Source organism: Gorilla gorilla, chromosome 22, assembly GCF_029281585.2.
Source record: "Gorilla gorilla gorilla isolate KB3781 chromosome 22, NHGRI_mGorGor1-v2.1_pri, whole genome shotgun sequence".
In the NCBI taxonomy this organism is placed as follows: Eukaryota; Metazoa; Chordata; class Mammalia; order Primates; family Hominidae; genus Gorilla; species Gorilla gorilla.
In genome coordinates this window covers 47,100,273-47,110,065 of record NC_073246.2, presented here as the reverse complement: position 1 = coordinate 47,110,065, position 9,793 = coordinate 47,100,273, and the positions used below count along the sequence as shown (strand labels likewise).

At 46.6% G+C, this 9,793-nt stretch overlaps 1 long non-coding RNA gene and 1 other non-coding gene across 3 annotated transcripts; both read right to left on the bottom strand.

Moving 5' to 3' along the window:
• Window positions 1–2,663: 2,663 nt before the first annotated feature.
• LOC134757861 (uncharacterized) lies at window positions 2,664–3,627 on the bottom strand. Of its 2 annotated transcripts, none has more exons than XR_010132404.1 (2): window positions 3,318–3,627; window positions 2,664–3,006 (listed from the first exon to the last, which is right to left on the bottom strand). It is a non-coding gene; the product is annotated as an uncharacterized lncRNA (long non-coding RNA). The 2 variants fall into 2 exon arrangements; XR_010132403.1 differs by having other exon boundaries at window positions 3,486–3,627.
• A 2,102-nt stretch (window positions 3,628–5,729) lies between these two features.
• LOC115931868 (U2 spliceosomal RNA) lies at window positions 5,730–5,915 on the bottom strand. The gene has a single exon (XR_004068297.1). It is a non-coding gene; the product is annotated as a U2 spliceosomal RNA (small nuclear RNA).
• Window positions 5,916–9,793: the final 3,878 nt, after the last annotated feature.

The window sequence follows — 9,793 nt, the reverse complement described above, 5'->3', positions numbered from 1 at the left end:
CCATATTTTGTAGAGACAGGGTCTCACTATGTTGCCCAGGCTGGTCTCGAAATGCTGGCTTCAAGTGATCCCCTCACCTCAGCCGCCCAAGGTGCTAGGATTACAGGCGTGCAGCATTGCTCCTGCCACTTTAGACTCTAAGATAAACAGTAGATTAAAGTTTTGAGATTCCCCACCAAAACAACAGGAATAGAGAATATAATTCTCAAAGTAGTGTGAAGGAGTGAAAGTGGGATAAGCAGAAAGAATGAATCAACCAAAAGAAGGGGTAAGAAAGGAGAAAAAAACAGCAAAAGGATAAATTAGAAAACACAATATAGAGAGGTATAAATAATCCAAATATACCAGAAATCACAATAAATCTAAATAGATACAACTTCTGATCAAAGGCACAATTATGAGATTGGGTTTTTGAAGCTGAGTTATGTGCTGCTTACGGGAGGCTCACTGCACAGCCACCGCCAGGGGCGATGAACAGGCGGGCAGGTCCTGCCCTACTGCGGACTGTACGGTTCAACTCAGCATGGGGACGTGAGGATTTTTCAGGCAGGGGCTCCTCATGGCCTCCACAGTGAAGGAGACAATGAAAGTTATCATGTAACTCTGGGGGCGGTGCTTGGATTGTTACAAACCGAAAGGACTGAAACAAGTTTCTGAGGGTGATGACTGGGTTCTCTGCTTGGAGCCTCACCAGGCCAAAGGCAAGGCGATGCCCAGCCTGAGGTCTTGCCTGAGGGTGCTGGGGAGGCAGCAGCGACTGGGCTCCCTCAGGTTGTTGGCAGAAGCCAGCTCCTTCTATGCCAGCAGCAGCAGCAGCCAGTCTCCCTCATGCTTCGAGTCCCCGCCTTCCCCTCCTGCCCCCTCTCCTGCTGTCAGGGACTCACATCGCCCAGAGGATCCAGGCTCATCTACTTTAAGGTCAGCTGATTAGGAATCTTAATGACATTGGCACAGGTCCCTCTTGCCAAGCAACGCAGCATTTTCACGGGCGACCTCACTTCTGGGACGGCATTTGCCGAGGCTGGAATTCTGCTGCCCACACCTAGGAACAGAGCTGGTGGCCCTCCCTCTCAGATTTCCTGAGGGACAGAGCTGGAGGTGAGCAGAGGTCAGATTCAATTCCAGAAAGGGAGCTTTATTAACCCTTTACTCACAGAGATCAATGAACCAGTGGGGTTTTTGGTTCTAAATATGCAGAAAAATATCATTTCCAAGTATAGTTCCTCTCCTTTTATCACCAAACTGCCCTCTCCTGCATTTATTCTGACATTGGGAGTTAGGCTGAGTCAGGAAGCAAAGGCTGCAGGCGGTGGCGCAGGTGAGCCCGGCACTGCAGGACAGCTTTGTCCTTCTCTCTGTTGTAGGTGTTCATCTGTACCAAGAGGAAAAGTGACTCCTAAGACCTCACTGTCAGGTGTCCTTAATCAATCGATTTTCTGATATTCATCAATAGCTCATTGATCAGTAGCACAGAGTCCTAACACAATTGGATAAAGCCAAAGCATCGGCTCTGGCTTTAGCCCAGCCGACGTGAATCCACGCTCAGCCCTATGTCCCTGTCTGATTTGGGGCTACTTGCTTCTCTAACCCCAGTTTCCAAAGCTGTAAAATAAAATAGGGCTATTCCGTGGGTTGTCATACAGATTGTGCGTGAAAATCCATGTTAAATGCTTACTATGGTGCCAGGAACATTAAGAGTTCAGTAGATGTCAGCTACTGAGTATTATTACTAAAAATAACACATCTTCTGAAATTACAGCTTTTTAAACAAGTCAACTATGGCAAAAATAAGTATCGGGCTGATGAGTGATGTTTTCTGCTCAGCGTCATACAGATTTTCTTTCTTTCTTTTATAAGATCCATAACTTGTTTGCATTAGGGGTGTGGTTTTGGTTTACAAAATTCTGGATAGCCTGAAACTCCTGATTCTCTTGAACCACCCTGAACACAACCTTTTTGCAAACAATCCTTTAAACATTTTTGTGAGTTTTGGTAACACAGAGCAAAAGTCATAAAGATGTGTCTGTGCTTTGACCCAGTAGGGGATGCAGCTTAAGAACAAGAATCTCACCTGAAACAAAACCGCCATGGAGATGTTCATTATGACATCACTTAAACGAAAAAACAACTATTTGACTAAATGTGCAATAATGGAGATGTTTTAGTAAATTACTGTACCTCTCCTAAATATACAACTAGGCAGTATTGAAAAGTATAATAAAGTTAGGCATGTAGAAAGGTATCTGACTTGAAGTGAAAGGGAGAACATTAAAATAACACAAATAACACTTTTTTTTTTTTTTTGAGATGGAGTTTTGCTCTTGTTGCCCAGGCTGGAGTGCAATGGCACGATCTCGGCTCACTGCAACCTCCGCCTCCCGGGTTCAAGCATTTCTCCTGCCTCAGCCTCCTGAGTAGCTGGAATTACAGGCATGCACCAGCATGCCTGGCTAATTTTGAAATTTTAGTAGAGACGGGGTTTCTCCATGTTGGTCAGGCTGGTCTCGAACTCCTGACCTCAGGTGATCCACCTGCCTCGGCCTCCCAAAGTGTTGGGATTACAGGCGTGAGCCACTGTGCCCGACCACAAATAACACTTGTATAACCATTCGATGACTCCATGGAATGCAAGGCGTGTACAAACCTACACCAGTGTCATGTGGGTGGGTTACAGAGGGCTGCCTTATATTTAGGCTTATCTTTAATATTTCTGGTTGCTTGCTTCAAGAAATTTAAAGAATACTTTCTGATGATTACATTGCCATTGGCATCTGTCATGATGTATCCATGAGATAAGACTGCCCTGAGCACTGAGCGGTTGGTTGAGTTGGAGACGCCCTCTAAAGCCGTACACAGTTAGGACTCACTCCGCATGACCCCAAGAGTTCATCCCCAGATGTGTGTGGGCACAAGGTGCCTCCCCTATGCTCCCAGCAGCCTCCTCGATCATCTTCTCCCCACGCGGAACAGAAGACAACTCCGGAAAGGTGAATTGGCAATGTCTGCCTTAAAAAAAGGAGGAAGGCAAAAAACGCTGTCAGGCCCCACAGCATCACAGAATTAACTTCCACAGCAGAGAGAAGTCAGCTGGGGCTGGCTGAGGCTGTCCTCTCCACTCCATTACCCTCACCATTAATGGGGAGGATTCAGACTCAACTGCACATGCAAAGTTTCTGTAGATAACCCATTTCTGCTTGAAGCAGATTCCCCTGCCATTAATTCAGGGAGGGTTCACAGCATGCTGCAGTTACTTTGCTTTGTGAGTTAATGTCCCATAAGCTCAAACTTGTCACCAGGCTAACACAGAGGATGTTTACCTCGCCTTCTCGACTGGCTGTCCTAAAACACCTGCTCCTGTGGGTGCTCGTGGCTGTTAAGGGTCATTGGGTTGGGGGGCTGAGGAGGCGCTGCTTGCCCCATTTTTCTCCCCCGTCTGCCCCTCCCACACCCTCTTATGGCCACACCAGAATGTCGTGCTGCTCTACCAAGACCTGAGGCTCTTCGTGTGGGGAAGGGCACACAATCTGGCTTCTGCTCCCTCAGCTCACGTCCGTGGGAGATGGACTTCATGGTCACACATGACGTCAGGTCAGATGAGCCCCTTGTTTCAGGAATTCTTAGAGCCAGTGGGGGCATTATGACTGTCATGTGCAGACAGCCATGTGTATCTGGCCATAGAATTCTTTTCTCCTACTGAACAATGACCAATCTTTTACAGTATTAGTGACAGCATCACAATGAAGAGGATGTCTGTGCACACCTACAAGGCTGGCTGTCCAGGAACCCAGTTCCATACCTCGTATCACTCCTGTGGGGGTTTTGAGGTTCTGCCCTGGAAGGACTTGGGGTACTGACCTCGGTGTCAGAGGGTTGAAATCCAGCAGGGCTCTGATACCCTTGCCTGGAAACAAGTCTGAACCTGCTATCCAAACCAGCCTCCCACTGCCTCCCCACAACTGAACTTATCCACCCCAGGGGCCTCCCCACCCCACAGGAGCAGAGCCTCTTACCCCCACCACTAGCCCTTAGGCGCAGAGCCCTTCACTCCCACCCCATAGGCACAGAGCCCCCCACCCCTCACCCCCACCCCATAGGCACAGAGCCCCTCACCCCCTGACCCCCACCCCATAGGCACAGAGCCCCCCACCCCTCACCCCCACCCCATAGGCACAGAGCCCCTCACCCCCTGACCCCCACCCCATAGGCACAGAGCCCCCCACCCCTCACCCCCACCCCATAGGCACAGAGCCCCTCACCCCCTGACCCCCACTCCATAGGCACAGAGCCCCTCACCCCCTGACCCCCACTCCATAGGCACAGAGCCCCTCACCCCTCACCCCCACCCCATAGGCACAGAGCCCCCCACCCCTCACCCCCACCCCATAGGCACAGAGCCCCCCACCCCTCACCCCCACCCCATAGGCACAGAGCCCCCCACCCATCACCCCCACCCCATAGGCACAGAGCCCCCCACCCCTCACCCCCACCCCATAGGCACAGAGCCCCTCACCCCCTGACCCCCACTCCATAGGCACAGAGCCCCTCACCCCGACCCCCACTCCATAGGCACAGAGCCCCTCACCCCCACCCCACAGGAGCAGAGCCTCTTACCCCCACCACTAGCTCTTGACCTGCACCCAGAGCTTCACATGACTTTACCCTGAGCTGCCAAGGGCCAGCGCTGGGGATGGAGATGGTGTACGGAGCTAGAGGAAAAAGGGTTGGAAACACAGCCAGTCCACCTTGTGATATCTTAACATCACCCAGAAACCTGTGACTTGTAATGACACTGAGAACTCAATTCAGCAGGTGTCGTGGCCCAGAAATGCACAGGGGCCAGTGCATAACTGGGCCATCTTAGACCCTGTGTCAGCAGACATCTCATGTGCCTGCTGGTCTCCCTGGCTCTGCTGTGGTGTGGGCCAAGCAGCCACTCAGGTTCCTGCTGACCTGCCTCGACCAACTCAGTGCAGCCAGGCAGACCAGCCACATGCTCCACCTGCCACTTCTGTGTCCTCATGAGATGCCACTCTGCAGCATGGGGATGTGGTACCCAGAGCAGCTGCTGAGGAGGCTGGGAATGCAACCCAGGGCCCCTGATTCCCTGCGGGGACAGCTTTGACCAGTGGAAAGTAGCCGCCAGAAGAGAGCCAGAAGATACATTCCGTTCCCCTCCTGTGGACTCCCTGGAGCCATCTTCCCATGCAGCTGACCCAGAGGCATCTGCCGAGCCAGGTCACTTCAGCCCCTTATGAAACAGCAGCCAGCACAGTTGAGACTCACATCGCATCGCTGCAGGGAGGTCCTTCCTTGCCTCAATCTCTCGCACCTCACTCTCACAGCCCTGGGTTTACACTTCCCAAATAAAGCCCCAATGCTTTATATCCTTGCCTCAGGCTCTGTTTTCTAGGTTAAGACAGATCCAAACCAAAAGGACATAGAAAGTGAAGAATAGCCTTGGGGATTATAATTCTTATACTATTGCAGATAAGATGCCCTGAACAACCCTCCTGAATAAAGTAAATAGTTGAATTCAAAGAAACTTATAAAACATACCACAGATCATTCATGAAAGCAAATAAACCACAAGGAACAAAGAGAGGGAAATCAAGAACCCCAGGAGACAAGCCATGCCAAATCCAACTTTCAAATCCAGGTTTTCTACAGAACCCTGCAAACACTGAGCAAGTCTGACAATGATAGAGGGCTGAGAGGAGAGGAAATAAGCCTGAGGATCTTCCCAAGGTGGGAAAAATAGAAGAGGACCCTTTGTAAAGCAGAAACTTCAAAGGGTAAATGAAAAAATTCATGCAATTGTACATAGACATGCAGGAAATGTTCCTGTCTCAGCCCTAACATTAAACTGATAAGAAAAGATACTCCACTTGATCTTAGCCAAAAGGCCAAGATACAGTTCAGCAGTAACATTGAGGATGGAGAAAAAAATACCCCAAGAATTTATAAACTCAAGGCAGACCTCAATGAAGTTGATGATCCAAATTCAGTCTAACTTTGTGTGGTCCAAATTTTAAGTTGATTTATTTACAAAAATAGTCCTATACTGGAGACACCTCTTCCCCCCTCCCATCAAGGTGACAAGTTGAAGGAAATACAAATCTTTCTGGGGAAAATTAAGTCAAAGACTCAAATAATTCCAACTAATATATTTACAAAGCAAATGAACAGTTCACAATCAAGAATAAGAACAAAGGAAACAAATTACTATAAAATTTGATGTCTGAACAACAGATTTAGACGCAGACAAAGAGAGAAACAGTGAACTGGAAAACAGATCCAAAGAAATTACATCAGAATGCAGTCCAGAGAAACAAAGAGACAAAACACTTAAAAACAGTTGAAAAACCATGGATGATGGAAACAGAGAACCTAACATACATGTAAAAGAGTTTTTGAAGGAAATAATAGAAATAACATGAGAGGCAATATTTAAAGAGACAATGGCTGAGAATTTTTCAGATACCTTAAAGACACTGGATAGATTCTTCAAAGAGTCAGGAAGCCCAATACATCCAAAGGAGGAGAAATCAAGGAAACAGAAAATCTTTAAAAATAGCCCTAAAGAAAAAAAAACAGATTATTTACAAGGGAATGACAATTAGATTGTTGACATCTCATTAGTATCACAGAAGCCAGAAAGTGGCATAATAATTACCTAAATGTTTATATCTCTTCCAAGACTCGAGAAATTTTCAGCTATTAGTTCATTGAATAAATTTTCTATGCCTTTCCCCATCTCTTCTCTTTCTGGAATTCCTAAAATTTGAATATTTGTTCACTTGGTGGTGTTCCATATGTCACACAGGATTTTTCTTTTTTTCTTTTTTCTTTTTCTTTTCTTTTTTTTTTTTTTTGTTTTTTGAGACGGAGTTTCACTCTTATTGCCCAGGCTGGAGTGCAATGGCACGATCTCGGCTCACCGCAACCTCCAACTCCTGGGTTCAAGCGATTCTTCTGCCTCAGCCTCCTGAGTAGCTGGAATTACAGGCATGCGCCATCACACCCGACTAATTTTGTATTTTTAGTAGAGACGGGGTTTTTTCATGTTGGTCAGGCTGGTCTCGAACTCCTGACCTCAGGTGATCCACCTGCCTTGGCCTCCCAAAGTGCTGAGATTATAGGCATGAGCCACTGCACCTGGCCGTTATTTCTTTTTGAGATGGAGTTTTGCTTTTGTTGCCCAGGCTGGAGTGCAATGGTGCGATCTTGGCTCACTGCAACCTCCGCCTCCCGGGTTCAAGTGATTATCTTGCCTCAGCCTCCCAAGTAGCTGGGATTACAGGCATGTGCAACCACGCTGGCTAATTTTGTATTTTTAGTAGAGTATGGGTTTCTCCATGTTGGTCAGGCTGGTCTCAAACTCCCCACCTCAGGTGATCTGCCTGCCTCAGCCTCCCAAAGTGCTGGGATTACAGGTGTGAGCTACTGCGCCCGATCTTTTCATTGTTTTTTTATTTTTTTCAGTCTGACTGGGTTATTTCAAAAGCTTTGTCTTCGGCCAGGCATGGTGGCTCATGCCTGTAATCGCAGCACTTTGGGAGGTCAAGATGGGAGGATTGCTTGAGCCCAGGGGTTTGAGACTAGCCTTGGCAACATAGTGAGATGCCATCTCTACAAAAAGTTTAAAAACTAGCCACGTGTGGCGGGGCACGCCTGTAGTCCCAGCTGCTCAGGAGGCTGAGATGGGAGGATCACTTGAGCCTGGTAGGTTGAGGCTGCAGTGAGCTGTGACCATGCCATGCAGCCTGGGTGACAGAGCAAGATTCTGTCTCAAAAACAAAACAAAACAAACAAAAAGTGCTCGTTGCTCTGCCTTCAAATTCAGAAATTCTTTCTTCTGCTTGATATAATAGATCATTGAAGCTCTTGGTTGTATTTTTGGTTCACTGAATTCTTCAGTTGCAGGATTTCTGTTTGGTTCATTTTATGAAACGTATTTCTTTGTTGAATTTCTCATTCAGATCATCAATTGTTTTCCTGATTTCTTTGTTTTGTCTTTCTGTATATCTTGCTAAGACTTAAGATTATTATTTTGAAATTCTTTTCAGGCATTTCACAGATTTCCTTTTCTTTGGGGTCTGCTGCTGGAGAATTATTGTGTTCCTTTGAAGTTGTCATGTTTCCTTGCTTTTTCATGTTTCCTGTGTCCTTAGGTTATAACTGTGCATCTGTTGTAATAGTCACTTCTACCAATTTTATGAAGTAGCTTTCTTAGGGAAATACTTCTTTTCCTATAATTGTATCCATAGTGTCAGTTGGGTAGGGTACTTTGGCTTTAATTCTAAGTGGGTGCTGTAATGTAGTCTCTGTATGATTTCTGTGGCTGTAATCAACGTCAGTGGTATCTGCAAGTTTCTCAGTAGCTTAGGCTGTGGCTGTTTCTGGAGGCTGTGGTGATGCTTTGCTGGAGGCTGAAGTGCTGTGTAAGCTAGTCCTCATTACCCTGGGTGGCAGCACAGGCACTGGCTGTGGTGGCAGAAGGCCCTTTGCAGACTGGTCATTGAACCCCTGGGCATCTCACATGGGTGTTGATGATACTAGTGATGGGCTAAGCAGGTGCACCCTCAGGCCCCCCGTGCTAGTGGTGGTGGCAGCAGGCAGGGCTGGCTAGCCCTTGGGCCTGTGGATGACATGTGCAGGCACAGGACTGTGGAAGACATTCTTGACTTACTCTTTTTTAGTATTTATTATTGTCCATTTTTCCAATATTTTGTTGGGGATTCCAATTATGTGTATGTTACATTTCCTTTGCCTGTCACCTCACAGTGTATGAGGGTTCTCTTCTTCACATCCCTGCCAGCATTCATTATTGCCTGCCTTTTGGATAAAAGCCATTTTAACTGAGGTGAAATGCTATCTCATAGTTTTGACTTGCATTTACCTGATGAGCAATGATATTGAGTACCATTTCATATGCCTGTTTTCCATTTGTATGCCTTCTTTCGAGAAATATCTATTCAGATCTTTTGCCCATTTTTAAACTGGATTATTAGATTTCTTTCCTATTGAGTTGTTTGACCTCTTTATATATTCTGGTTATTAATCCTTTGTCCAATGGATAGTTTGCAAATATTTTCTCCCTTTCTGTGGGTTGTCTCCTTTGTTGATTGTATCCTTTGCTGTGCAGGAGATTTTTAACTTGATGTGATCCCATTTGTCCATTTTTGCTTTGGATGCATGTGGTCGTGGGGTATTACTCAAAAAATTTTGCCCAGTCCAGTGTCCCGGAGAGTTCCTCAGTGTTTTCTTTTAGTAGTTTCATAGTTTTGAGATTTGTCTTTGTCTTTCATCCATATTGATTTGAGTTTTGTATATGGTGAGAGATAGGTGTCCAGTTTCATTCTTCTGTATAAGGATATCCAGTTTTTTCTCAGCACCACTTATTGAAGAGATTGTCCTTTCTTCCAATGTATATTCTTGTCACCTTTGTCAAAAATAAGTTTACTGTGTGTAGATGGATGGATTTATTTCTGTGTTCTCTATTTTTTTTTTTTTAGATGGAATCTCACCCAGGTTGGAGTGTAGTGGCGCCATCTTGGCTCACTGCAACCTCTGACTCCTAGGTTCAAGCGATTCTCCTGCCTCAGCCTCCCGAGTAGCTGAGATTACAGGCACCCACCCTCACACCTGGCTAATTTTTTGTATTTTTAGTAAAGACGGGGTTTCACCATGTTGGTCAGGCTAGTCTTGAACTCCTGGCCTCAGGTGATCTGTATGCCTTGGCCTCCCAAAGTGCTGGGATTAGAGGCATGAGCCACTGCAACCAGCCCTGGGT